Source organism: Lissotriton helveticus, chromosome 5_1, assembly GCF_964261635.1.
Source record: "Lissotriton helveticus chromosome 5_1, aLisHel1.1, whole genome shotgun sequence".
Lineage (NCBI taxonomy): Eukaryota > Metazoa > Chordata > Amphibia > Caudata > Salamandridae > Lissotriton > Lissotriton helveticus.
Genome location: NC_136065.1, coordinates 1,548,462,978 through 1,548,490,701, shown reverse-complemented (window position 1 = coordinate 1,548,490,701; position 27,724 = coordinate 1,548,462,978). Strand labels below are relative to the sequence as shown.

The 27,724-nt window shown below is 46.4% G+C and overlaps 1 protein-coding gene and 1 non-coding gene across 2 annotated transcripts in view; one reads left to right on the top strand and one right to left on the bottom strand.

Annotated features, from left to right (window-relative positions):
- Positions 1-27,724, bottom strand: part of DSTYK (dual serine/threonine and tyrosine protein kinase) — a 434,762-nt gene that overhangs the window by 203,197 nt on the left and 203,841 nt on the right. The window lies entirely within an intron of this gene.
- LOC144756917 (U7 small nuclear RNA) lies at positions 5,728-5,783 on the top strand. The gene has a single exon (XR_013595398.1). It is a non-coding gene; the product is annotated as a U7 small nuclear RNA (small nuclear RNA).

Genomic DNA, 27,724 nt, shown 5'->3' with positions numbered 1-27,724 from the left:
AATCATGCTGGAACCCTTGTCGTGTATAATTAGACAGAGGGACGCAGAGGCAGCCTTAAAATTTCATCTGCAGTCCCATGCCATCTCCCTGTACGCGGACGATAGGGTACTCTACATTCTGGACCCAACCACAAGTTTAGCACCTCTTATCGCAAATATATTAGATGTGAGAGGTATGTGGGGTTGAGCATTAATTGGGACAAATCAACCAGATTTCCTCTGACAGCGCACGCAGCCCCATGCACTCGACTTCCAGCTTGAATGGTGTAAGGATCTCATTAAATATTTGAGAATCTGGGTGCATAGAGTCCCGGAGACAGTTGTGAAGCAGAATTATGGACAGGTGGTCTCTCAATTGGAAGATCAGGTAGTCTAATGGATACACCTGCCCTTATCACTGACTGACAGAAATCTCATGAAAATGGTTGTATTGCCCAGATTGCTCTGTATGCTAGTATTCCCATTGTACTACCGAAAGCCCTTTAAATACTCTCAAATCCCATATGATAAGACTGGCCTTGGTGGGCAAAAACCCCAGAGTTCGCAGAAACACTTTTTTATTTTTTATTTATTAGGCCATGCATTACAATGAAAACACTTTTTTGCTTTCAAAGGATGGTGCATAGCAATTAAGTCCATTGCATGAAGTAAGAACTTGAAGCATGAATTCGTTGGGCATACTGTATAAAAAAGTAATGCAAAACGTTTTCTAGCTAATTGGAGTCTCAGAGAGGTCTTGCTAAGAACAAAGCGATCTCATAACAATATCACCAAGACTACATTTACAACATAAGGCAGATTATGCAGGCTCGTTACAGACATCAGTGCTACATTAATGAAATAACATTAACATTTACCTCAGGATGTCCCCAACATTGGGTATAGTATCTGTATCAAGGAGGGGCTACCCAGCAATAGGTTTGATATATCAAGGAGGGGCTACCCAGCAATAGGTTTGATATAATACCCAGAAGTTCTTAGGGCGGCTGCAGAGAGAGTTGGGGGCGGGGGGGGGGGGGGGGGGATTCCTTTTCCCAGCATTTTGCAATTGTCGGGCATTGTCAAGCTATGTGTATGAAATCCGCCGGGCTCTTCTTGCATCTATCACACTCAGTAGTCTCCTTCAGCCCATAGCGAAATAACCGGTCCGGAGTATAGTCAACGCTTTGTAAATATTTAAAGTGAATTAGTCGGTGTCGGCCATTTAAGGACACCCGCCTAGTCGCCTCACAACTAAATCTCCAAACATCGTCATCCATACTGATCCCAAGCCCCTTTGCCACTCCAGCCTCGATTTTGTGTTGTAAATTGTGCGATATGTATGAACAATCTTATAAAAGCTGGACACTAGTTTAATGGGGGTTTCTGCTTTCAGAATAGCTGTGAGGGGTCACCTCCGGGGGCTCCGCCATATAATTCCCAAGTATCTCACGCAACGCATGTCTTACTCTATAATATTGGAATTGAACCAGTGGGGTGTTCACCATGTCTTCCAGGACCACCTCCCCCTACATGCGAGCTTCCCCCTCCAGGAAGAGGTCTCCCGCCTTAGTTATATTAAATGCCTGCAATGCCGTAAGCGCCACGGGACAAGTTGAGAGTATAGCAAATTGCAGTCTTTTCTCTTGACCAGATCTTATCATGCATGCAGCTTGGCGTTAATGGAATCTAGAATTCCTGTACGACGGTCAGGGGGTTGTGGGGGGGGGGGGGGGGGTGCAAGCCGACTAGAAGGGAGGTCCTGGGGGCCCAACGCAACCTTTTCAATATGCAGATGCGGCGGATCTAAGGTCTGATGTGTCCAATGGAAGGCATGCGTACACTGCGCTGCTCTATAATACAGGTCCAAGTTTTGAGCTCCCAGTCCCCCCAGATAACAAGGCAAAGTAAGGACCTTCCACTGCACCCTAGGCTGCTTTCCTTCCCACGCCAATTTAGTCAAAGTAGTGGTGATGTTTTTATAAAAGTGAGCTGGTAAGACCATAGGAATATTTAAAAACAAGAAGAAGAATCTCAGTAATACCACCATTTTCATCAGCGATATCAGCCCCAAAAGTGATATAGGAAGACTGATTCAGCGCTCAAAGTCCTCCTCCAACTTGGTGACTGCCCTCCCATAATTTTCTTTAAAAACAGTCTCTGGGTCGCTATTCATTTGTATCCCCAGATATCGGACCGGATCGGTAGTCCAGGTCAATGGGAAGTCTAGTTCAAACGGTGCAGTGGAAGGGGTCAGAGGGAAGATCATGGATTTAGTCCAGTTAATTCTCAAGCCCTATAGTTCGCCAAAACGAACTACCTCCCTCAGTACCGGAGACAAATTGACCTCCGGGTCCCTGACATACAGCAACGTGTCATCAGCGTATGAAGACACAATTAAGTTGTAGTTGGGAGAACTAATCCCCCGGACTCCGTGATATTCTCTCAGAGCACACGCAAGAAGCACCAGCAACAATGGATTAGGGAGGGACGACAGCGGGAAGCCCCATCTAGTGCCTCTAGAAATCCTTACCAGAGCTGTAACCATATCTACTATACGTATTCTTGCAACAGGTGAGTTGTATAAAACAGCAACTAAGTTAAAAAAAAAAAAAAACTTTGCCTACGCCCATCCTCTTCAGCACCATTTATAAGAATTCTACTGAGTCAAACGCTTTTTCAGCATCTAGGAATATCGCGGTGGCCTGGACATTAGGATTACCGTGCTGAAGAACCCCAAAAAAGGTACATAGGTTGTAGGTGAGATTGCGACCAGGGACGAACCCTGCCTGTTCTGTATTAGCAAGGCTTAGAACCAATGGAGCAAGACAATTCGCTAAAAGTTTGCCAAAAATGTTTCTGGCCGCGTTCAGCAGCGACAATGGGAGACAAGAGGAGCACTCCTCCGGCGACTTATCAGGCTTGAGAATGGTAATAATCTTAGCCTCTCTCATTGGCGGAGGGAGTTCCGCAGTCTCGTAAAGCTCCTCGAAAAGCATCACCAAGTGTGGAGTAAGTAGAGCTACAAATTCTTTATAAAAGGTCACCAGCAGACCATCCTGTCATGGTGCACCACCAGATGCCATATGTCGCAATGCCTCTCATACTTTCCAGGTTTCAAGAGGCCGCATCCGATAGTCTTGGTGCTCGTTAGTAAGCCAGGGTAGTTTTATATGTTCCAAGTAATCCCAAGTCTCACTTTTCTCTGCCTGGGGGCGGGAGCGATACAGGGATTCATAGTACTGCTTGATTTGATTGGCTATGCCGTCTTGATCGACCAGCATCTCACCCTCATCTGAGAGAATAGCAGTGTTAGATGCTGCCTCTCTTCTATTCCTAAGTAGCGCCACAAGAGTAGCACCCGGTCGCTCTCCCTCACCGTAGCTTTTAGCCACGCATATTTCCCCATGTGCCGGACTTTGTTATCTGCTCTCTCCTAATATTCCGCAAGCGTTTTTTGCAATTCCTCATTTCCCTCAACAACTCCATCTCGACGCTGTGCAGCTTCTAGCAAAGCCAATCGCTTCTCTAATTGGTCTAGCCTGTTCCTAATTGCGCGAAGCGCCCCAGAGTGTTTTGATATGGCTACCCCTCTTAAGTAGGCCTTAAATGTTTCCCAGACCATGGAAAAGTGTGCTACTAAGCCTATGTTCTTTGTGAAAAAATCCTCAATGTCCTCTGCCATCTCTGCCCTGAATAGCATGTCAAGCACTGAATATGAGGGGAACCTCCATGTAAATGGAGCAGGTCTTCTCTGCGGGCTATGCAGTACCAAAAGCACTGGAGAGTGGTCCGATAGGGTGCGAGGGTGGATTTTAAAGTTCCTGACATCAGAGTATACTTTGTGCGACAAATGCCAGTAATCAATTCTCATATGTAGACCGTGTGGTGCACAGTAGTGTGTATCCTCCTTGCTGCAGGAATTTTGCCCTCCAAACGTCTACCATGTCTAATCGTACTGCTATCTCAGTGCTAGTTTTTGCGGAGGCTGAAGTGCGATGCGCAGGAACCCCAGAACGGTCAAGAGTTGGGTGAAACACGCAATTACAGACACTTAAGTTTTGTTGTGTGCTTGAAAGAAGTCTTTGAAAGGAGTCTTGAAAAAGTGTGGCTCATCATAATTAGGTCCATACACATTAATGACCCATATACCTAACCCCTTTCCACTGCATCTTCCTTCGCCATCCGCCGCCTCTGGGACAAGCTTGAATCCTGATTTTAGGTTTACCCACGTGAGGACACCCCCTACAATGAGAAGTGAAACCCGAAGCATGGAACAATCCCTGCAGCACTTTGTGTTAAGCGGAGGTGTAAGTGAGGCGCAAAGAGGAGAAATACCTTCATTTCTTCTCACTTTTCCTGCACACATAGAGGAAAAACGCCTCTCGTAATTGTTTTTGTGCAGGAAGGTGTCTCTTCCTGCACAAAAAGAATCATCCCTGCAACGCAGGCACCCTTGCACTATGGTGCAAGGATGCTTGCGTTAGTTCATAGCAGCCCATTGTGCGGCAGCGAGGGGAAAAGGATAGAAATGTACGTATCTCATAGATTACTGCTTCTGCCGGTCCTTTTCTTTTGACTCAGGGCAGCGCATTAAGATTGTTTGCGGCGCTGCCCTGTGCCAAAACCCCATAAACGAGGCTGTTAATTTGAAAAGCTTGGCCACATTTTATAGCTCATTGTCCTAAAGTTCCCCTCAAAATTCTCCACTCCCCCTACCTTGCATCTCCTGCCTCCACTAAAACATTAAGAAGTATATTTACATGTAAAGTGGCGGAGAGCGGCGTTAGCATTCATGGGTTAATGCCACGCTCCGCCATTTTGGAAACGCAATACCAACGTATTTACAACAATACTCTGCAGCCCTGTGTTTCCCCACTGTCCTGGCGCAAATTACAGCTGCCTAGCCCCAACGCAGGCACCCTTTGGAACGTAGTGCAAAGGTGACTGCGCAGGGGGACTGATTGCTTATGTGCAGAAAGGGATACCTTTCACCACAAACAATCAGGCATGGCGTTTTGTTGTTTCTATATGTGCTGCATAAAACAGTACATATAGAAACAGCAAAAACGAGGTGATATAAAGCATTTCTCCTGATTACTCCATGTAAAGACTGGGGGGCAGACTTACAAGAACTGCCGCATCTCTGCATATTAGCAGAGATGCGCCAGTTAATTTGCGTGACAGAAAAATAACCATGCGCCACATTTACAATGCGGTGCAGCATGGCGCAAGGATAGACAGATGTGTGATGCATCTTTTGTTTTAAAGGCAATGCATTGTTAGAGTTGTGTTGTAAGCACGACAACTCCAGCAATGGTCAGGAATGCCTATTCCCATCATGCTGCGTCAATCCTTACACCTGCTTCAAGCAGGTGCAAGGTTTTGACGCAGTGGCATCGTAAAAGTGACTCAGTGAAATCTTGTAGATTTCACTGTATCACTTTTACGAGACTTCCTTACGACTGAACGCCCACCCGCATACATTATACCTATAGTGGTGTTTGATTTCTCAATGTCAGATCTCAAGCAGGGAGTGGCCTTAGTACTTATATTTGCATATTTTCTGTGCAATGACATCAACTTCTTTTCTTTATATTTCTGTGTTAAATTGTCAATTTTAACTTCTGTTAGTACCCTCAGATCTTTTACTCCTTCCCATTTTAATCAAAGTGAATATATAAATTATGACCATAATAAAAGTAGGACTTACTTAGTCCTAGGGCGTGAAATTACAACTTTACATGTTAAAAATGTAGCTCTTTACTATTTGTCAAGAAGGTTCTTCTTAAAGAGGAGCCACCTGTTCATGTTTAACGAAAGACCGGGCTGGCCATAGGAAAATGAGTTTCTTGGAGTAAGACTGTCAATCGCATGTCTCCGGAGATACGCAATCACATTTCTCACCTTGCGATGATTAAAAAGGCCTCAGACATTCCATGTTAAAAATCTAATTATTTTGCCTTCCTGCTGTGTCATTGGTGAAAATTACAAGTAGCTGTTAGCAATTTCTGTGTCACAACATCCATCTCTGCAATATGTGGCAGATGTCTAGTTGTTATGTCATGGTACATTTTCAACAGTGACCAACAAAAAATACCACTTAAACATCCCCCCTCCCAAGTTGCGTCGTCCCCAACTGGATACAAGCTGTGATACCCCCCCAAACACAAACAAAAGTGGCCTAATGCCATAAGGTGGTTTACACCCAGGGGCGGATGTTGCCTCTCCACCCACTCACCACTGGTATTAGCCAGCAGCGAATTTCCACCATCTCAATATTATTATGGCAAATTACCTGGCGAAAGTCCGCAAATTATTTTATTTCTTGGATCATCTATGGGTCAGAGGCCCCATCTATCTATAGGCTCTTGTACATCTCACTTTAGGTTACAGCGATATCTATGACCTTTATAGCTGTAGAGTGGAGTGCCGATGCAGCCCCTCACCCACAGGATGGCAAAGGAGAGGGATCCCCAGCTAGCTCTATCCACCAGCTTCCTGAGCAAGGGTTCTCATTATCTGGCTCCACAATCCACTCACCCCCAGAGCATCAGTTCACTAGTGGTCGATACTTAAGGAATCACAAATTCTATGCATCCACTTGTGAGAGTAAGGCCAGCAGAAATGTTTAAGTAAGGAGCCGCTTGCACCACCACAATGAATCCAGGGCACCCCACAGACCCCCACATACCTCAGATCAAGCTCCAACATAACTCCAACAGCAGTAGCATATAGCTAAGCACCCCCCCGCTCCAGACTCCTCACAGCAAACTCATTTTCGCTCTATGCAATACTTGCGGTACAGTCCTAATCATTATCTTCCATAGTGCCTCCCTCAGTTCCCTGCGACTGTTCCATTGTAGGTGCTCGTAGTTGCTCCTTGATGTAGTCCTTGAGGATTTTATGCAGGGTCTTAGGCTCCGTAAAGATCATACATACTCAGTTCATTGTGACTCGAAGGCGCGCTGGGTAGTGCATTGCATAGTCAAGAGCCCAAGTCGGCAGCACTCTCTTTAACTCAACTCCCACCGAACTCAAAAACTACCGCCCCATCTCGCTCCTACCATTCCCGGCCAAAGTCATCGAGAAAGCCGTCAACAACCAGCTTGCCGCCTTCCTCGAAACAAACAAATCCCTCGACTCCTCACAGTCCGGCTTCAGAGCCAAACACAGCACCGAAACCGCTCTCATCGCAGCAACAGATGACATTCGAACACTACTGGACAACGGAGACACAGTCACCCTCATCCTCCTTGACCTCTCTGCAGCCTTCGACACAGTCTGTCACAGCACCCTTATACAACGCCTCAACAACGTCGGAATACAAGGAAAAGCACTGGACTGGATCACCTCGTTCCTTGCCGGAAGAACTCAGAGAGTCCGCCTCCCACCGTTTAAGTCAAAAGCCACCAAAGTCATCTGCGGCGTACCACAAGGATCTTCACTCAGCCCCACCCTCTTCAATGTATACATGAGTCCCCTCGCGAGCATCGCACGCCAACACAACCTCAACATCATCTCCTACGCTGATGACACTCAACTAATCCTCTCACTCACCAAAGACCCGAACACCGCCAAAACCAACCTACACGAAGGAATGAAAGAAGTAGCCGAGTGGATGAAGCACAGCCGTCTTAAACTGAACTCAGACAAAACAGAAGTCCTCATCTTAGGTACTTCCCCTTCCGCATGGGACGACTCCTGGTGTCCAACGGCCCTAGGAAAAGCACCCATCCCAACAGACCACGCACGGAACCTGGGCGTCATCCTGGACTCCTCACTCTCGATGACCAGACAAGTCAACGCCGTTTCATCTTCTTGCTTCAACATTCTCCGCATGCTCAAAAAAACATTTCGCTGGATCCCCTCCGAAACCAGAAAAACGGTCACCCACGCACTGGTCACCAGCCGCCTGGACTACGGAAACACCCTTTACGCCGGTAACACCGCAAAACTTCAGAAAAAACTCCAACGCATCCAAAACGCCTCAGCCAGACTCATACTAGACATCCCGCGTAGAGACCACATTTCCGGTCACCTGAAAGACCTCCACTGGCTCCCCGTCAATCCGAGGATAACGTTCCGCCTCCTCACCCACGCACACAAAGCACTCTACGAACTTGGACCCGAGTGCCTCAACACGCGACTATCCTTCTACACCCCCTCCCGCCAATTACGCTCTTCCAACCAGGCACTCGCTGCTGTTCCACGCATCAACAAAACCACCATGGGAGGAAGATCCTTCTCCTATTTAGCGGCTAAAACCTGGAACTCCCTTCCCATTCACCTCCGCCTTACTCAAAACCACCTAGCCTTCAGAAAGCAACTTAAAACCTGGTTATTCGACAAGTAATTCCCCACCCTTCCTCAAGCGCCTTGAGACCCTCTGGGTATGTAGTGCGCTATATAAATTTATTGACTTGACTTTAAAAGGCATGGACTGTCTCTGAGCTTCCTGAACCTTAGCAGTGAAGTCAGGATATAGCTATAGTGTGGAGCCCTCATACCGCAGGGACCCCAAGCCTCTGGCCTCTCAGTGCCGCGTCCCATTCTCTGTAGTTTAAAAACGTACCAGTAATCTTGTACGATGGAGGGCGCGGACCCAGCGAGCGGTGTGCTTGTTCGATTACAATATGGCAGATAAAGTGTCCTGGCCCAGAAGTGTAACCAGCAGAGTTTCTATGAAGAGCTCCATATTGCCAGCAAGAGTGGATACGGGCAGGCCTGTGAGGCGTATATTGCTCCTTCGCGACCTAGACTCAAGGTCCTCAACCTTGTCCTGCAGCTGCATGAGCGTCTTGCCCATCTGTTTTTGTGTTGCATAGGACTCCATTTGAGCCTCCTCAACCTCAGTGATTCGTCTTTCAGTCATATTGATCCGTACCGTATGCTCTGCAATCTCAACCACCTTTGCCAAAGTCCAAGCCAGTCATTTGCTGCGTGTTAATTCAAGTGCCTCCAGGGAGCTCGCACTCTCGCCGACAGCACTGCAGACCTCCGGCAACCAAACTGGTTTAAGCTTCAGAGTCTCCGTAACTTATTGCACAGAAACGTGTGCCTAATACCCAGTAATATCGTACCAGTTGGAGCTCAGGCAAGGTCGGGGCGTGGGGCAGACACTATTGCAAGGGTTAGATACACGGCAGACAGAGTATTGTACCGGGCCTCCTGCGTCAATCCATTGCAGTGCAGGGGGAGCCGCAGGGTGCCCACGGACGCGCTCTCCTTCACATTATCAGCGCTCGCCGCTTCCTGCCCCAGATGGCTAGGCCAGAGCCTTCAACCCCCGGACCTACGGCAGTGCAGAAACCGCACTGCAGGCCCCCCCCAGGTCGTGAGCGTACAGCGAGATGTATTAGCCAGGCCAGTGATTAACACGCACTGTCCGTCAGTGGGCTCCGGACGCCAGTACTCATGGCAGGTAAGGTTATCCTCTTGGGGTCGGGACGCTTCACAGTGGTTCGTCTCAGCAGCCCACGACGTCACAAGCAGCCCGCTCCTCCCTTCGGCGCTCGTTGCTTCGTTCACTCGGCCATTTTGCCACACACCCGGACAGTTCGACTCCGGTTGGCCTCCAGCACCCCAGACATCGCCATAGTGCTGATTTCACAGCCGATCTGCCAGGATAATTCCGGATAATCTAATGGTGTAGCAGAGCTCAACAAGCTCGCGGCCATCTTGTTGAGCTGGCAAGCTCCGCCCCCCCAGTCAGCTGGAACACACTTACCAGACCTTCTCAACAAGGTGGTTTTGGGGCTACCGATTGTACGGATTTGAAGAATTTCCAGACACACCATAAACTGATTTCCAAATGAAGTTTATTCCAGAGGTAATTTGGCATCCGACAGCCTCGACGGTCAGGTAGCAACTGCCACCAATCGAGTGTCATCTGCCTCACATTCTAAGGAATGTACAGGTAAGGTAATTCTAACGTGAAGTCACACGGTAAGAGGAAGCTTTATTAAATATAACATCACAACACATCCTTCCTCTTTAAAAGGGAAAAGAAAAGAAAGAAAGAATGGAAGAAATTGAGAAAAACAAGCTAAAAGATAGATACAACATTATCAAAATAACAAAATCATTTTAAGGGAATTAAACAGTTACAAAGTCTTGCAAGTAAACAGGAGGTCTGCGAACTCTAGGAGCTGAATCAACAGAAGTATCCAAACTAGATCTTGAACTTGTTGCATTATCAATAGTAGGGTTGTATTCATCACAACCATTATGTTCATCAACCAACTGACCCATCTTCTCTGTTTCAACATTGAGATTATGATCAGGAATAAACCTAGCACCTGAACATCCTTCATTGTCATTAGCCTGTTTGACCACAGAACCCCTCCATTGATAAAGAGCAACGCTCTGAAAATTCCACTTCTGACCACCTTCAACCACCACAAAATGCTTTCCAACATCAATGATCCGCTGAGGATCAGAAAATTTACTGAGATCACCCTTAACTCTTCCACTTTTCAGCTTTACCCAATCACCAACCCTAAATTTGGAATCAGAAAATGCTTGTAGACTCCCCTCCAGATAAAACCTAATCTTTAAGCCATGCTAGAACTAACCTAGAACCGGGTAACCGCCCCCTCATAACTTGAAAAGGAACAAAGTGAGTAACACTGTTCAATGGAATGATATGCCCACAGCATTTCATCAATCAAACGTCTAGGTGGTTGACCATTTACCAACGCTAACTGTAATGTCCCTTTCACTAGCCTATTGGCCCTCTCCACCATACAATTACCCATGGGATTGTATAAAGAAGTACAAGAGTGTTTAATACAACAACTAAAGCGTGACTGCGACTGTTAAAGTGATAACTATCAATTTCTTGTGATCTACACAGTGTTCAAAAAAGGAGATAAAGTATTAAAGAAAATAAAAGGAACGGGAAGGAAAAACTCTTAAAAGAACCCTCACTCACCCTAGTGGTGACATGCTTCATCATGGGGTTCCCACAGGGGAGACCGAATGTCCTCCCCGTGTGCTACAATGCCTGCAATTGCAACGGAGCTGTTTTTTTTCTGAAGTCCGGATGTGTGTGCTCTAGTGTTGTGAGTGCAAGATTTAAAAGATCCCAGATGTGCCTAAAAAAAACTTTATTAAAGGGCCAGCTGTTCACATTAAAAACAAGTGTGGACTACGTAGTAGTTTTTATTAGAACCACTATGTCTTAGTAACAAAAGGTCGACATGTTTCTGCTGCTTAATGCGTCATTCGGCTCAGCTTTCATCAGGACCATAAGGTGAAATCCCCCAGGTGGTCCGCGCACACTAAGGCGCGTCCATTCTGTGAGGATATATATGTGAAAAGGTAAAAAATTATTATTACAAAAACTCACGGTTTTACCTGTATAAAGCACTCCCAGAGATCACCAGGAGCCAACTCTGTAAATTAACAGATTAGACAAGACAAACCTTAATAATGCACAAATGTCATGCATTCATTTCATCATACTCTGCCAATTCCTTATGCCATTAGGTTCAGAATTGTTCTCTTTTACTGTAGTTCACTTCCAAACCCGTTTCCATACACCCACAGAGTTCTATACTGTTTGGGCAATACCCTTGTTCACCCTTGCGAATTATCAGGGAGGGTTTCCTTTGGACCAAACTCAGTCCCACTGTGCGCTATGTCAAGACTCAGGTAGCTATTCGTCTGCGTCGTACCTATGGCGTCATGCGTACAACTATGATGATTAAAATTAATGCAACACCCCTCATTAAAACAAACGTCCCTTCGTAGTAGGACGATGGATTCATATACTCAGACTTAAGGAAGCTTTTTACTGTGGTATACAGTGTCATAAAAATGGCAAACACTTACAACACACGTAAGTCAAGTGTGCCGCATGGACTCGCAGCGGGGCACAATCTTCACGTCGCGCTCCGTCTGAAAGTTTAAACAAAACCGGCATGGATAATAGAGCCGATACAAGCCCCTGCATGCCATAATCACGCGGGGGGGCAAAACCGGAACGTTGGTGGACTTATAGTGCACAACAACTCGCCGCCGTAAACCTATTCTGTTCTGCGCTGCAGCCCGGAAATTGTCTCCCAAAGGTATTCCACGGGGTTATGAAGAACGCAGACATCAAGTCGAATTGCTACCCGAGTCTTGACATAGCGCACAGTGGGACTGAGTTTGGTCCAAAGGAAAACCTCCCTGATAATTCGCAAGGGTGAACAAGGGTATTGCCAAAACAGTATAGAACTCTGTGGGTGTATGGAGACGGGTTTGGAAGTGAACCTTAGTAAAAGAGAACAATTCTGAACCTAATGGCATTAGGAATTGGCAGAGTATGATGAAATGAATGCATGACATTTGCGCATTATTAATGTTTGTCTTGTCTAATCTGTTCATTTACAGAGATGGCTCCTGGTGATCTCTGGGAGTGCTTTATACGGGTAAAACCGTGACTTTTTGTAATAATAATTTTTTACCTTTTCACATATATATCCTCACGGAGTGGACGCGCCTTAGCGTGCGCGGACCCCTCGGGGGATTTCACCTTATGGTCCTGATGAAAGCTGAGCTGAATGACGCATTAAGCAGCAGAAACATGTCGACCTTTTGTTACTAGGACATAGTGGTTCTAATAAAAACTACTACGTAGTCCACACTTGTTTTTAATGTGAACAGCTGGCCCATTAATAAAGTTTTTTTAGGCACAGCTGGGATCTTTTAAATCTTGCACTCACAACACTAGAGCACACACATCCTGACTTCAGAAAAAAAACAGCTCTGCTGCAATTGCAGGTGTTGTAGCACACGGGGGGGGGGGGGGACACTCTGTCTCCCCTGTGGGAACCCCATGATGAAGCCTTTACAACCAACCACCTCAAATGAACATCAACAATGACCACTGCAGACCGCATATCACAAGAGAATTCAGAAAGTGGACAGATGAAATCTAAGCAAATTGTATGCCAAGCCTTGCCTGGATCAGTAATATGACCTACACACTTTTGACCACCAACTTTAATTCTCTTCTCACTTTCTTTGCACAAAACACAACTTTCAACCCATTTGTGAATCTGATCATCCATACCTGGCCACAATACTCCTGTTTGATCTTATTAATAGTCATTCCTTGGCCTAGATGACCTTCACGGGCAAGTTTAAAAATATATACACGAAGACCATTTGGCGGTACAAACCGGTCACCTCTCATAATGACATCATGATTGCACACCGACAACTCATCCAAGAGTTTCCAATATGGTCTAACACCAATAGACACCATATTTTCTTGTGGTGCTCCCTGCTGCTGTTAACGGCAGCATAAGCACAACTGGCTGCCATTGACCGGGACAGAACGGAGTATGCGGCAATGCGGCTGCGTCACTCTTTTTATACAGGTAGGGACAAGTACAGGAGACTGCTCGCGCATAGGCTTTGGGAAGTCCGACAATGCAAGGGAGTTCAGGAAATCAGGGACCACGCAGGAGTGTCAATTGAGTTCAGGAAGTCAGGGACCACGCAGGAGTGTCAATCTCGGAAGATGCGACCATCACCCAGGTCTTCCGAGACTTCTATGCCCACCTTTACAACTAACTGCACCTGGAGCCATCAGACATAGAGGCGTAACTAGAAGGGGCGCATCTCCCTGCACGGATGTCTGACCAGGCGACTCACATAGAGAGAGAGAGAGATCAGACTGTAGGAAGTCATAGCGGCTATAGCCCGCTTAAAGCTAGGGAAATCCTCAGGCCCCAACAGCTATACCCCGCCTGTTAAAAGCAATTTTGCTCTACGCTTACCCCTCTCCTTACTAGGCTCTACAACTACTTTACGACACCCGGGGCAATCCCCTCTATGCTGGAATCAGCGATAGCGGTCATCCCCAAGCCAGGGAAAGATAAGACGGACTGTGGGTCATACCGGACGATCTCTTTGTTGAACATTGATTTGAAGCTCTATACTGGGATACTGGCCGCTCGACTGGCCCCTAAATGCCCAACCTAGTGGACCTGGATCAAGCTGGATTCATCCTGCAGGGACAGACGAGTGACAATACCATACGTGTCACCCATCTAAGAATAGGCCTCCCGTATCGCCCGGGACTACATACTCCTCACTTTGACGCAGAGAAGGCCTATGACTGGGTCCACTGGCCTTAACACGAGCAGGTACTGGCTCGCGTGGGCCTGTGGTGAGCAGTTGCGTACACACATTTTTAACTACTATCGCGCCCCCACAGCCACGGTGCGGATCAACGGGTGCACATCCACCCCCTTCCCCATCCATAGAGGCACGAGGCAGGGGTGCCCCCCCGTCGCCCATGCTCTTTGCCCTCTACATGGAACCTATGGCGGAGAGAATACGGGACCACCCCCAGATTACCAGCATACATCTCGGAGGAGACACTCATACTATAAGCCTCTATGCCGATGACGTGCTAGCTACCCTAACGAACCCTGAGACGGCTTTGGGGAGCCTCCTAGAGGAACTGGACATCTTCGCGAGCGCCTCTGGGTTCAAGGTTAACTTGACGAAATCCAATGTGCTGAATCTTTCGCTGTCGGCCCAAGACCGGGCGGACCTTCAGACTAGACACCCCTTGCAGTGGTCCAATGGTTTAGGCATAGATGCATCAAGCTAAAATCCGGTCGCGAAGGGGCAGATTCTCAGAATCTGCCCCTTTGCGACCGGTATTTTTGCATTTGGAATGCATGATCCCAAATGCAAAAATCGCAATTTAAGAAATCTTAGAATTGTGATTGCATTTAAGGAATCTCAAATTGAGATTCCTTAAATGGAGAAGTGTGGAGAAGTGTGGAGAAGTGTGGCTCAGGGGTTAGAGGCAGCAGACCCGGAAGCTGAGATCGGTCCTGGACCAGGGTTCAATTCCCCGCCTCGGCGGGGTCTTGGGCTAAAAATTCCACGGACTCGATAATTCTCGCCCCGGTGCCTCCTCGACTCACTGGTTCACACACTGCGACTCTGGGCAATAGCTTGCTTAATCTCCACAACGGCCCCTCGCGGCGGGATGCCTGACTTTCACCTTGTGGATACCCTGCTATCTCACAGGGGAATACCAGGAAGGGTTCCCTAAGCAAGCGCCGGGAAACCCACTGCGGGTAGCTGTGCGCTATATAAGCTCAACTACATTTACATTTACATTTAAATGCAATGCGTTAAAGTTAAAAAAATTAGCGATTTCGCTAATAGGGGGAGCAAATTCAACTTCATGGTAATTTGCAAAAAAACTTTGAAAAAGGCACTAAAGTGCATTTTTCAAAGTTCCATTTTACACACAAACATGCCCTTAGGGCATGTGTGTGTGCAAGATGTACCCATATGCAGATTTCAGGGGTGCAACAGGGTGTCCTTTTGACACCCTGGCACCCTTGAAATTGCAATCTCAATTTGCGATTCTCTAATTGAGAATCGCAAATTGAGAAAGTCTTCCTATTCATTCCTATGGGCCTTTAGGCCCATAGGAATAAATGGGGAGGTATTCCTTAATTGCGACTCGCAATTAAGGAATTTTAGGAAATCGGTATTTTTTTTGCGAGTTATTCATGCATAGCCTTTTGCTATTCCTTATTAGCGAATCCTTATTTTTCGCTAATAAGGAATTGCAAAATGGATGCTTGATGAATCTATAGGATTGTCCCTTACTTGGGTATCCAATTGGCCCCGACCTTGCAGGCCAAGAGGACGGCTAATTACGCCCAACTCCACAGACACATTCGTGCTGAGCTACGAAGATGGAAACATCACCAGATCTAGTGGCTGGGTCGTGTTGCAGCTATTAAGATGTCAGGCCTCCCTAAACTGTTGTACCTTTTCCAGACGCTTCCCCTACCTTCTCCCACCGATTGGCTACAAAATGTGTAATCAGAACTCTCATCTTTATCTGGCAAGGGCGTAAACCAAGAATAAAACGGCTGGTCAACTTCCTCCCTCCACACAAAGGGGCCTTGGGGATCCCGGACCTCACGCTCTATTATAATGCAGCGTAGCTTCGACATCTGGTCGAATGGAGTAGAGCTGAATCCAAAAAACATTGGCTCTTCCAAGATCGAGCAATCGCAGGTACACCACTGATGCGTGTTCCCTTTCTTCCAGAGCCTCACCACCCACCTAACTTATACGCTTTACAGGTGACACACACACAACTCTTACAGTTTGGGACTGGACCGACATACGTCACGGCCTCACTACCTTCCCGTCCCCACTCACTCCACTTTTTGACAATTCGGATTTTTTGACAATTCGGATTTTAACCACGGGATGGAGCCACAATCCTTTCAACTGTGGAGAGACGCCGGCTGCCGAGCCTTAGGCCTCTTATTCGATAAAGGCGACATTCTCCCCTTCTCGCAGATTAGGACTGTACACAGCCTCCCAGAATCTGAACGCCTGCACTACTTACAAGTATGACATTGGGCCATGCAACCAGGCAACCTAACACAGGCGGCTAGGCCTCTCATTCCCTACAAGAGGTGGCTCATTACGCGGCCTTCAGACAAAAAGCTAATTTCCGACCTGACAAGATGCACCCACACTTACCACGCAGGGCGAGCGCGCTGGGAGAGGGAACTTGGACGTAGTCTTCTCACCAAGGAGTGGGAGGGAGCATGTTATAGAGCGCGCCACACAGCCACACATGTAGGTCGCATTGAGACATTTCCCAAGCTTGTCTATTACTGGTATTATACACCAAAGAGATTACATCAGACGGACGGGAAGCAAAACCCTGACTGCTGGAGAGGATGTGGGGAGAGGGGCACACTGGTTCACCTCCTGTGGGACTGCGAACACCTCCAGAATTACTGGAAGCACATACTCGACGAAGTCGACAAACACTTCGATACAGAAATTCCTAGACTCCCTGAATATGTCCTCTTAGGGGTGCCAAACCCGCTTACCTATCCACTGAAATCCAGGCGAGGGAAGCAGATAGCCATAGCCCTAGACACAGCCTTCCAGAATATATTAATCCATTGGAGAACACCTCGCACTCCCGCACACACTGGGTGGTATCAGCGACTGTGGCATCTAATAGGCATGGAAAAGATCTCCCTTACCTTGGCCGAGAAAGGCTCCTCTTTCAGTGATCTAGGGCAGCCATTCCTCGCTATGCTAGCGCAAGACTTTAGGGAACTATCCTCCCCGAGATACTCACGTCTCCTACACCTTAATGCACCAGATCCCTCCACACAAGACTTAGCTTCCTGAACTACCCTACGCTTAATACGACACTGCATAGACAGAATGGACCGGGGGACGGTGGCTCTCTCTGAATCTTCTTTCTTTTCTTTGACTATCTCTTTCAGGGTAGGGGGCTGGATTGTACCCGTCTTTGTTAACCTTTGTAAAGTCAATGCACTATTTAACATCTGAAGTGGACACTGCGTGGTCCGTTTCATGTGAACTTACCTTCAGTATTGCCCAATAAAAAGAATTAAGCAAAAAAAAAAATATTTAATTACAGGCTGGTGATTAAATTCCATTTCCTTTGCAAACAAATGTTTTTCTGAGTTGTGTGAGAATTATCACACGACCACTGTACTCTGTATTCTCCTGATCCATTTTGGCATGTTTAACCTAACGAAACATATTAGGCAAAGAGACATGCAAAGTAGGAAAAAAACTGAAAACGTGAAATAGTCTGAAACAATAGGCAAATCGACACCCCCCTCACCTCCCTGCCGGCGCTTTATGAGTTTGCAATCGGCATCCAGTAGGAGTCAGACATGCTCCTGTAAACAAAGGAGGATTTCAGAGCAGTCTCTAAGAGACCAAGCAAACCACACCAACAGAGGCTGAGATTGGGCAGCACCCACTAAGCACCAATGACTGGAGAAACAAACATGCAACTGTGTAATCCATACAAGAACTCACAATTCTCTTCTCATCGAACATTTTCGTTGCCTAGAATTAGTAGGCATTTTAAATGAAGTAAACAAAATCGCATCTGAGGATTGCATTCAACAAACCAACCTTTGTACTATTATTTTTCAAAACCACTACTAGCTATCCGTTCCATTGCTTTTCTTGTATTAACCAAAACTGCCTTAAGGGCCAAGTATGGCGGTGCTTGGGAGCTTCCAGAGTTGTGAGAAGTTAAATGACATCAAGAGTCGGGGTACACTCAAACAAAAAGCCACATTTATCGGTAGGCTTTGTCATCACTCAAACAAACCATGCGCAGGCAGTGCAACATCTACGCTGGCGCTATGTGGAAATGAGGTTACAGAACGCATGAGCCACCGGGGCCAGCTCTCATTAGGAAACATTCACGGCAAAGTGGTTAGCGTTTAATTATCATGATTATCGCGATATACATGCCACATGATACACATGCCATTTTTTAAAATTAGACAATATAAAAAAATACAGGGGAGGGTAGGAAAGGCGTCAGTGAATTTCTCGGATTAGCGCCTGTGATCAATTTATCCTACAGTATGAGTGAAAATACACAGTCTATTCTAACGTTTCCCAGGGGCTAATGCCTCATAGCACCCTCAACCTCTACGGTTTCCAATTTCTTTTATTTTTCTTACCAACTCAGTCTTGTCTCGGCTATTTTTTCAATGTTCAGTACTGAGGCTGACAAAATCAGTATATTCATAGTGTGGAGAGAGTAATAAAGTGAAGCCTAAAACCAGACCAATTCCTTTAGTGTCTTCTGGTTTGCGGGCCTGTATCTAATACGACCAGTGCCTCTTTCCCTGTACTATTCATAACACAAGCGTGACAGATCCTTCAAAACTTAAGACCTTTCTGTCAACCCAAACTTGTTCTCCCACCCCTGTTCCCCACCGTGCTCACTCAATTTGCATTGCATCTGGCAGGCGAAAACAGTACTCACAAATGTGAACATATAAACCCTCACTTTGGGAAAATGAAATTCTGGAAGAAAATGTTGTGGTCGAGGTGAGTTTCACACTACGACGACCCTAACGCCAGCAACCTCACAGAACAAACCAGCAGGCAGGGGGCTGCGTTTACTTAAGACCCACAAAGTGGCTACACAGGAAAGTAGTAGGTCCGGCACATCACCGCCCGGCTTTTCACATCATCTTGCAGTTTCCAACTAAAAGATACATCACTGACAAAACTCACGTGTGAAAGCTCCATCTCCACTGCCCTTCTCCATAATGAAACTAAATACAACTTCCTCTTTGCACTAAATAAGTTGACTGACGTTCAAAAGCTTGACTTCTCCCACCAGGAAGTCCCCCCCCCCCCCCACAACACGCATATCCGGTTCCCGAACATAAATCGTGAGCGTGTTTGCATACGACAGCATCAAGGGAGGATTCCCATGTCTTGGAAACAGCAATGCATCAAGAGAGGTTCACATGTCTGCCCACCCAACCGGACCAGTGACGCATTCCCGTGGCCTCAGCATGTTCAATGCCCCTTCCCAGGCAAGACTCCAGTTAACCATGGGTAAACATTACAACCCTCCGGCCGCGAGAAAGCTATAAAATGCCCCTGGTCGCTGCCTGCCCTCAGTGTTCACATAACCTCAGCATTCCAGCTCATAGAGTAACAAGCATTGGCATAATCTCGCCTTTTAGATCTTAGAAGTGTGCAGCCATGAAGCACATTATCCTGGGTGCTGGGGCACTATGGATGGTTTGTTTTTCCCCTTTTAAGAAAAAATGGGGAAACACCAGACCAAAAAGGGTGAAGGAAAAGTGGCGTACAGAGGACAAAAACGATCTCATTAAAAGGTATTTACTAAAAAGAGAAAAATAGAGACAAAACAACCCCGAAGTAATAAATGCCAAGTAATGTGCTAGGTTACACTTCAGACCTAACACAGACAACAGCGGCATTGACTATCCAAAGTGGCCTGTGAAAAAAAAAAAAAATTAGTTAAACAGAACGACGGTCTTTGGGGGGGAAAAAATGTGGCTTACTTACTCGCCTTACATTTTTTTGTGAAGGTCCTAGAAATTTCTCGAGGGCAGGTAGCGGATACTAAAGACGGACGAAAATAAATAAGATTAAGAGGTGCACTTTAAAAAGGTGTGATCCAAACAGGGCAGGCACAGAAAACTGAAACGTAGTGCATACAATTTACCCATGGAATAAGAACGAGTCCAGTCCAGCAACAAAGCTAACAATAGGCTGACGAAAATCGCGTTAGGCAAAATACACCAAGGTTACCCGATAAACACAAATGACAGCAGACATTTGGAGCAAGAGCCATGCATGTTCAAACTCCACCAGCTAAAAATGGTGGAGGAAACCAGTAACAGGACATAATCCAAATTGGTTTATGTTATGCAGAGAAAAAGGGGGTTTTGGTCAACTTAGCTATCAGAATTACAATACAGAGCACATCACCAAGGTATTCAAACTGACTAAATTTAATTTCAATAATACACCAAGGAAAACAGGTGGACAGAATAATATAGTCCAGATGCGAGTACAAAATTCGATAAATTGACATGCAGTTGCAGCGTCGATGGAGGCAGCCGATACGTGTTTCGTCGTGTAGACGACTTTCTCAAAGCTCAAACTGCAACGATGAGTCTGATTTGAGACAGCAAAAGCTTCAAAATTATCCTGGGTGCAGCGGATAAAATTCCAAGTACAAATGTTGTCTCTCAAATGCGAGCGTCACACTTACACAAGCTAGGGTCTGAGATACTAGTTATGATAAACAAGACTACGATCCTAAAATTTCATTTAAAGAGTGCGGTGTCCATAGTAGGTGCGGGGCAGCCCGTATGCAAGGTGGTCCCTGTTTCCATCAGGACTTCTCGAAGGAAACAGGGAGCATTTCGCATAAGGCTGTATTGTAATTATGATTATGTAAGTATATGGAAAAGTTATTTTCCCTATACAGAGTAACACTGCTTTGGTGGCACAGTGTTTTAATTGAGCATGCTTTTACATTAGCTATCTAATAATTGCACACACTATGGAGGTGCTAACCATTCTTCTGTTACCATTGCCACCGGTTTCTAGTGTGAACTCCGCTATGAAAACGAACATCTCTTCAAATACAAAGGAACTAGAACTGAACCAAAGTCCTCATTCCTAAAGTCACCATTCCCATACTGCAGAAAGACAATCCCTGGTTTCTATATGTCCCTGGTACAGCCAGGCCGGTCTTTGTGCCCAATTTCTATCTCGGAACGACCTGTCAGAGTACTTCACATTGTGAACAGATCCCAAGATGAATCATTCCAACTTCTACATTGAAGTAGTCATATGAGAAGAGAGGGGGGTTATCTGTCGCCTATGGGCAGAGGCGAACTGACTTGCGAGGCACTTGCAGCATTAATTGACCTCTAGTGTGTAGGAAAAGGGTGAGGGGGAGTTATAACAGTCACCTAGTCCCCTACGTTTAAAGACATTTTCACAGCGCCACTTTATATGATGAACAACTGCATCCCAGTGTGATGAAAAAAGGTGCAAGAAGGTGGAGGGCTTAGTTGATAGTGTGCGAGTACGCCATTGCTGGATTTCACACTCCGTCTTTTAGGCTGTACTGTGTCATGCATGTTGCAGAAGGGATCATGGTGAGGGCCTGCCTGGGGGCATAGTGGCTTTCAGTGAACTGGTGCAGCCTAAGGTAAAAGTGGCAGAATTAGAGTGCGCTAACACTCCTTGTTAGGTGGCATTGCAGTTTTGCAGGTAGAAAGCGCAGGCTGAAATGAGTGGGAGATTCTGGAATGCCTACTCTGTTGGTTGGCAGGCAGCCTGCTGGTGTGCAAAGGGCGCCCAGGTTGTACTTTTTGCCGTGACCTGCTCTGCCGCTCGGTCGGGAAAGGTGCGAGAGCATTGATGGATATTACCCACATTAGGCCCGGCCGAAAGGTTAGTTCTTGTACTGATGGAGTTTTTTGATAATTAAGCAGACAGTCAAAAATCAAAATGGAATGGTGCACTGGGAAAACAATCTTTCCAATAATCATTCAGATGGTCATTATAAATATTCCTTTTTAGTTATATATATATGAGTCTTCACAAAAAAATCCACAAGTATACAAAAACTATCCAGCTAAAGCATTTTCGTTCAAATTATCAGTTTTTGAACTTCATAAGGAGTTTTTGTGAAGACACAGATATTCAACTAAGAAAGAAAGAAATAACAAGCATTGGCATAGCCAATAGGTCTCACCTTTGGTACCTTATAAGTGTTTAGCCATGCAACAGTTGATGTTGTTGCACCAAGGAAATTGTGCTGCATAACTAAATACTGATCAGGTCCCAAAGGCGAGACCTATTGACTATGCCAATGCTGGTTTTATATAGTATTTTGACACGTGACCAGCCCCCTGCCCCATAGATGCCAGCTGCCACTGACCCCACTGTTAAAGTGGAGGGTTGATGATGCCCCTGCCCTTAGGCATCAACAAAATCTTTATGATGGAAAGGTGGACAGGAGGTCAAAAAGACTATAAAACGGGAGAACCATTATTTTTACAAGGAGAAATCGGTCAATGAGTTACTTGTCAACAAGGGCAGCTAAGGTATTAATGAACTACTGATGTTTTCTGAAAGGAGCTCTAGGGTTCTGTGGAAGTGGAGGGCATACCATCCAGAAATCACTTTGGCTAATGACTAATGTTTCATATATTTCTGTTCATCCTAAGGTCTCTCTAGAATCTTGTATGCTTGATTCTTTAATATACGAGATAGACAGGAGTATTCCTTAAAGACTCATTCCCTGATGACCAGGTATTTTTTCAAGGCAAACAAAATCCTCCTTTATGGAGGTGGTGAGGAAGGAGGCATTAAATAAATAAAGAGAGCCTGTCGGATTAGATCTTTTGTAAGCTTCTCGAAGTGCAGCGCCTGAAAAGCTATTTCTTTCATTGACAGGTGTCTCCTTCTTCATGCCCAAATATAGTGAAAGTAGTTTATTCCACTCCTTCGTGGTCCAAAATCCAGGTAGAGGTTCAAGGAAAAAGTCCTGCAGCTGAAGGTGGCAATTGTTAGAATATCAAATTTCCAAGGGAAAACAATCAACAGAAATGTTCCTTATACGGTTTACTGCAACATTACCATACACGCACCACCTGTCATCGCGGAATGGGTTAAGCAAAGAGGGTAGAAAAAAAAGCAGGCGTATCCTTTCTGAGAATTACACCCTACACTTACCCTTCAGTTAACACGTATGTTCAGTTATATATCAGACTAATTAACGCTGGGAATTTTGAATGCCCCGGAGTTCATGAGAGCTGTAACCAGGGCAGCAACTAGAACATTCATGTTTTCTCCCAGATGATCAAACATTCCTGTTAGAGTTAGCATTATTTTCCCCAAGCTGGAAAGTTTAATTAAAATATCTCAAAGTAATGCCTTAAATAGAACACAAGTTATATGAATGTTAGGAGCACTCAGTGTTTATCTATTTCTCCACTGTAAAACAACTGGTGCTGCGACTATGAGGTAGTACACAGCAGCTGCGTATAGCCACACAGGTCCCGCAGTCCTAGGGTGGGGAGGGGAGGGATTTGGGAGGGCAGGGGGTGAGCTGCAGGGAGCCCCCTCAGCACAGTACTCCGGCATAAGAGCTCTGGATTAAATCCGAAGGGGGCCCCTCCATTTACCTTACAGGGGCCCCCCCTCAAGTTGTTACGCACATGCGCATAGCTTAGGAGCACCTTGATTTGAAGAAATAAATATCACAAGTACCGTCTTTCAGTGGCAGGGTCGAAAGTGCAGAATGGGGATCTGGATCAAGCGTGGACGGAAACAAAGCTGTGGGTGGCTCTTGATGCGTTGAGGGGCAGGGTGGTGCGCAGGAATCTGCAGGTTATTGTACACATTAGATCGGAGAGTGGGATGAAGAGGTTAGAGTCGAAGTGAACCCAGATCTTGAGAGAGTATGAATTGTGGATGGAAACTGCAATAGCTGCCAGGTTTACTCGTTCGTCAGAAAAAGCAAGTACACTGAAAGGCTCGCTTGATAATCAAATACACGCATATGTGGAGAAAAGGAAAACCTATTTTGAAAATTGCTGGTGGCGACGATTTTTCATGTGAGGGAAGAAGCTGCGCTTTTCATTGGCGTGGCGGGCCCTGAGCGCATGTCAGGTAGAGTGGGTAAAAATGCGTAGGATTAGAAAGCATATTTTTTCCTATGAAAGCTGGCTCTGTCCGATGAGGTAAAGGAGCTTGATCGCTAGTTCTTTACCCCTCTCTTCCCCTAAAGTATGCAGAGTCATGGGGTCAGGCAGACAGGGATTAAGAGTGCAGCTGTTGGGGAGGGGGAGAAAAAGGAAGAACTGGAAGCATAGAGGAGAGGCCCAATAGGAGTGAGGACACACAGGGGAGAAACAGGGTGGGCGAAGATCACACATCAAAGAATGAGGAGAGCATGATGGACACTAAAAAAAGGGACGGGGCACAGCAGTTTGAAAAAAGGGATGGAAATAACTTGAAAAGGAAGAAGGGAGGGAAATAATATGATAGGAACTACTGGGAGGGAGTGTGAAATGTAAGCAAAGGAGAGAGGGGTGCGAAGGTTGGTACAAAGTGAAAGGGAGACCAGGGGGAGGTTCTGAATAACAAATGAGAGAAAAGATGAAAGGAACTTAGAGAGCACGAAGGGGAAAATTGGACAAACTGCACTTAAGGCAGCTACATGCAGGAGTCAGATGGGAGGCATAGGAAATATGACAGACAGACAGACAGACCGACAGAAAGACCGACAGAAAGACCGACAGAAAGACAGACAGAAAGACAGACAGAAAGACAGACAGACAGAAAGACAGAAAGACAGAAAGACAGAAAGACAGAAAGACAGAAAGACAGAAAGACAGACAGACAGACAGACAGACAGACAGACAGACAGAAAGACAGACAGACAGAAAGACAGACAGACAGAAAGACAGAAAGACAGACAGACAGAAAGACAGAAAGACAGACAGAAAGACAGACAGAAAGACAGAAAGGAGGGAGTGAAGGAGCCCGAAAGAGAAAACGAAATGGACGAGATGTAGTGAAAGATGGCGAGAGGGTAAAGGGAAGAGAGAAAAAGAGAATCGGTCACTGGGAGGGAAGGAACAAGTTGGTGATGAAGAGGGATCAATAGAGTGTGAAGGCAAGAGTGTGGAGAAAGACGAGCGAATGAAAAAGACAAAAAAGGGTGAAAGGGAGTGAAGCGGATAATGGGAGATACTGAGCAATCAACGAGGGGACAATGAAGTCAACAAGTGGGAGGGGTGGGGAGAGTGCTCACGCGCGCCAAGCAGCAGCTGTCTTTTTCAAAGCACACACTTGTGCTTGTGGCGCGCCGCTGCGCACTCCTGCAAGCTGTATGCCGCCACAAGCACAAGTATGTGCTTGGAAAAAGAGCTGTATGACGGCTAAAGGTCTCCTATGCAGCGCATGCGCGCTGCGTAGGTGAGACCTAAAAAGGAATATTTCGAATTACCATCTGAATGATTATTGGAAGGAGATTGTTTTCCCAGAGCACCATTCCATTTTGATTTTCTAGATTATATTTCTGCTGGAAAGTTGTACCAAACAGTGGGTACAGGAGTTGCAGTGCACGGGTCACTGATTTGGAGGAACAAGAAGTGAGGTGCAATACTTATAGTCCGTCGTTGTGATTTTGAAGGTACGACTTGTGAATAAAGCAGACAGGAATGCGACCACCAAGAACTTTAGGGTAGGGTGTTGCACAAGGAAATTGGGGTCCCCTGGGGCAGGGAGATGGCAGGCAATTATCCGGTTCACACCATTCCCAGTGCAAGTCTTGGACCAGGTCACAAGCAGGACATCCATAAGGACTTCATTAAATGGAATAAGTGGTTCGGAGGGTGTTCACTCCTGGGATAAGCACCTCTGTCAAGATGTTAGTTTTGACTGCCACAGAGGGCACGCGAAGGTCTTGGCCTTCTCTCCACCCTTCTCACCATCATAGCAAAAGAAGCTCCTTCCATCATAGCCAGGGAGGGAAGAGGGACCATGCCAGTATCTGGGGAGGTGTCCAGTCCAGTGGCATAGCCAATTCTTCACACCAGTCTATGCTGAGGTCTAAGTGCTGGCATTCCCCAGGGCCCAGTGTTCTCTTCCAATCTTCCCCGAGTCCTAGCCCGTAGGAATAGATCTCAGGCTGGGGTGTGGAGGGCAATGCTCCAGTCGGCGTCGGAGTCTGCGTTGGGCACCCCTTAGATTGAGTGTCATATGAGAATGGGGACAGCAGCAAAGAGAGAGTCTACTTGGGGCTGATGTCTGGTGAGGGCGGGTTAGAGGGGATGGGGGAGCAAGGTCGAGGTGGTACAACCAGCGTCGGTCCGGATCCATCAGTAGGGGCAACTTCTATACCCTCGGGGCCCGCCGGCAGGCCAGTAGGGATGTGTCGCCCAAATGATGTGCGTGGCCTCATAAAATTTGTACAGTTGGGTGTGGGTCGCTCAAGATCCCAGATACTCAGGGATGCGCAGAGCCGGAGCAGGTTTACCCGCGGAGGCAGGCCTTGAATGACGACACTCCGTCTCAGATGACTTTGACGGACAGGGTGAAGTTGTAGGCCTCTTAGACTTCTTACTCTTTTTCTTCTTGTGGGACTTACTCTAACGCCTCAGCAACTTTGACAAAGATAGAGGGCTCCGTGACCGATCACAGGACCATCCTCTCGACTGGAATCAAGACCATCGTGGTGTTGCACATCGAGCGGGAAGGAGCTTGAGGAACCACTCCAAGGCCTTGAGGTGCATGGTGCAGCAGTCAAAGCAGATCTTAGCATCGTGGTTGCGCTCGAGGCACCAGAGCCTAACAAGATGCAGGTCCATCACCAATATTGTCTGTGATGGGCGCAGCAGAGCTTGAAGCCAGCTTTCCGAGTGGACAGCCCAGCCCACCAGGTGAAGACCAAAAAACCTTCAACATAATGTTGAAAAAGGTCATTCAAAATGCAACTGGGGTAGCACTCGCTGGATCTACATGGAATGGTGCAGAAATAAATAAAACTGACATCAGTGTGCTGGTGTGGCACTTAGACACCACACACGTCACTTCCAGCGTGGATGACAGCGTAGAGCCAAACAACACCATCTACCGGCACCCAGAGGTACTGCTCACGAAAAAATTCTGGATCCATTCTGATACTTGTGGAAAACAACTAAGGTAAGGAATCTGAGGCGAGAAGTCTCTATCAGAATAGCGGAGTAGAGTGCAGCAGCACAGAATTCAGTGGCACAGAATGCAGTGGCATAGATTAGAGTGGTGCATAGCAGAATAGAGTGGCTTAGAGTTTGTGCCTTAGGGATAGAGCAGAGTGCAGTAGGAATAGAGCCGAGTGCCTTAGTGGGAGAGTAATGGCATACAGTGATGTAGAGTGCTGTGGTGTAGAGTTGTGCTGTGTGGCATAGAGTAGAGTAGCGTGGTGAACAGTAGAGTGCTGCAGAATAGCATGGCGTACAATAGAGTGCTGAAGAGAACAGTGCTGCTGAGTAGAGTACAGTGCTGTAGAATAGGGTGCCGCAGAGCAGCGGGCAGGGCCACAGAGCAGCAGGAAGTAGAGTGGACTATGCATGGTGTTGTAGCACACTGCCATTACAGAGAACACATTTTCAAATGAAATGACCATTACATTTGCACAGATGTATGTTTTTTCTAATAAAACTACACAATGCACCAACACTGTGTGGAAATGGTATCCCCCTAGTATATTGATTTCTTTTGATCATAATACATTATTTGTTTCCAACATACTTAAGAATGAACCAAAAATTTGCTTCATTTGCGCTTTGCTATTTCTGATTATAGAATACTTGCACAGTTGATTTAAATGTTG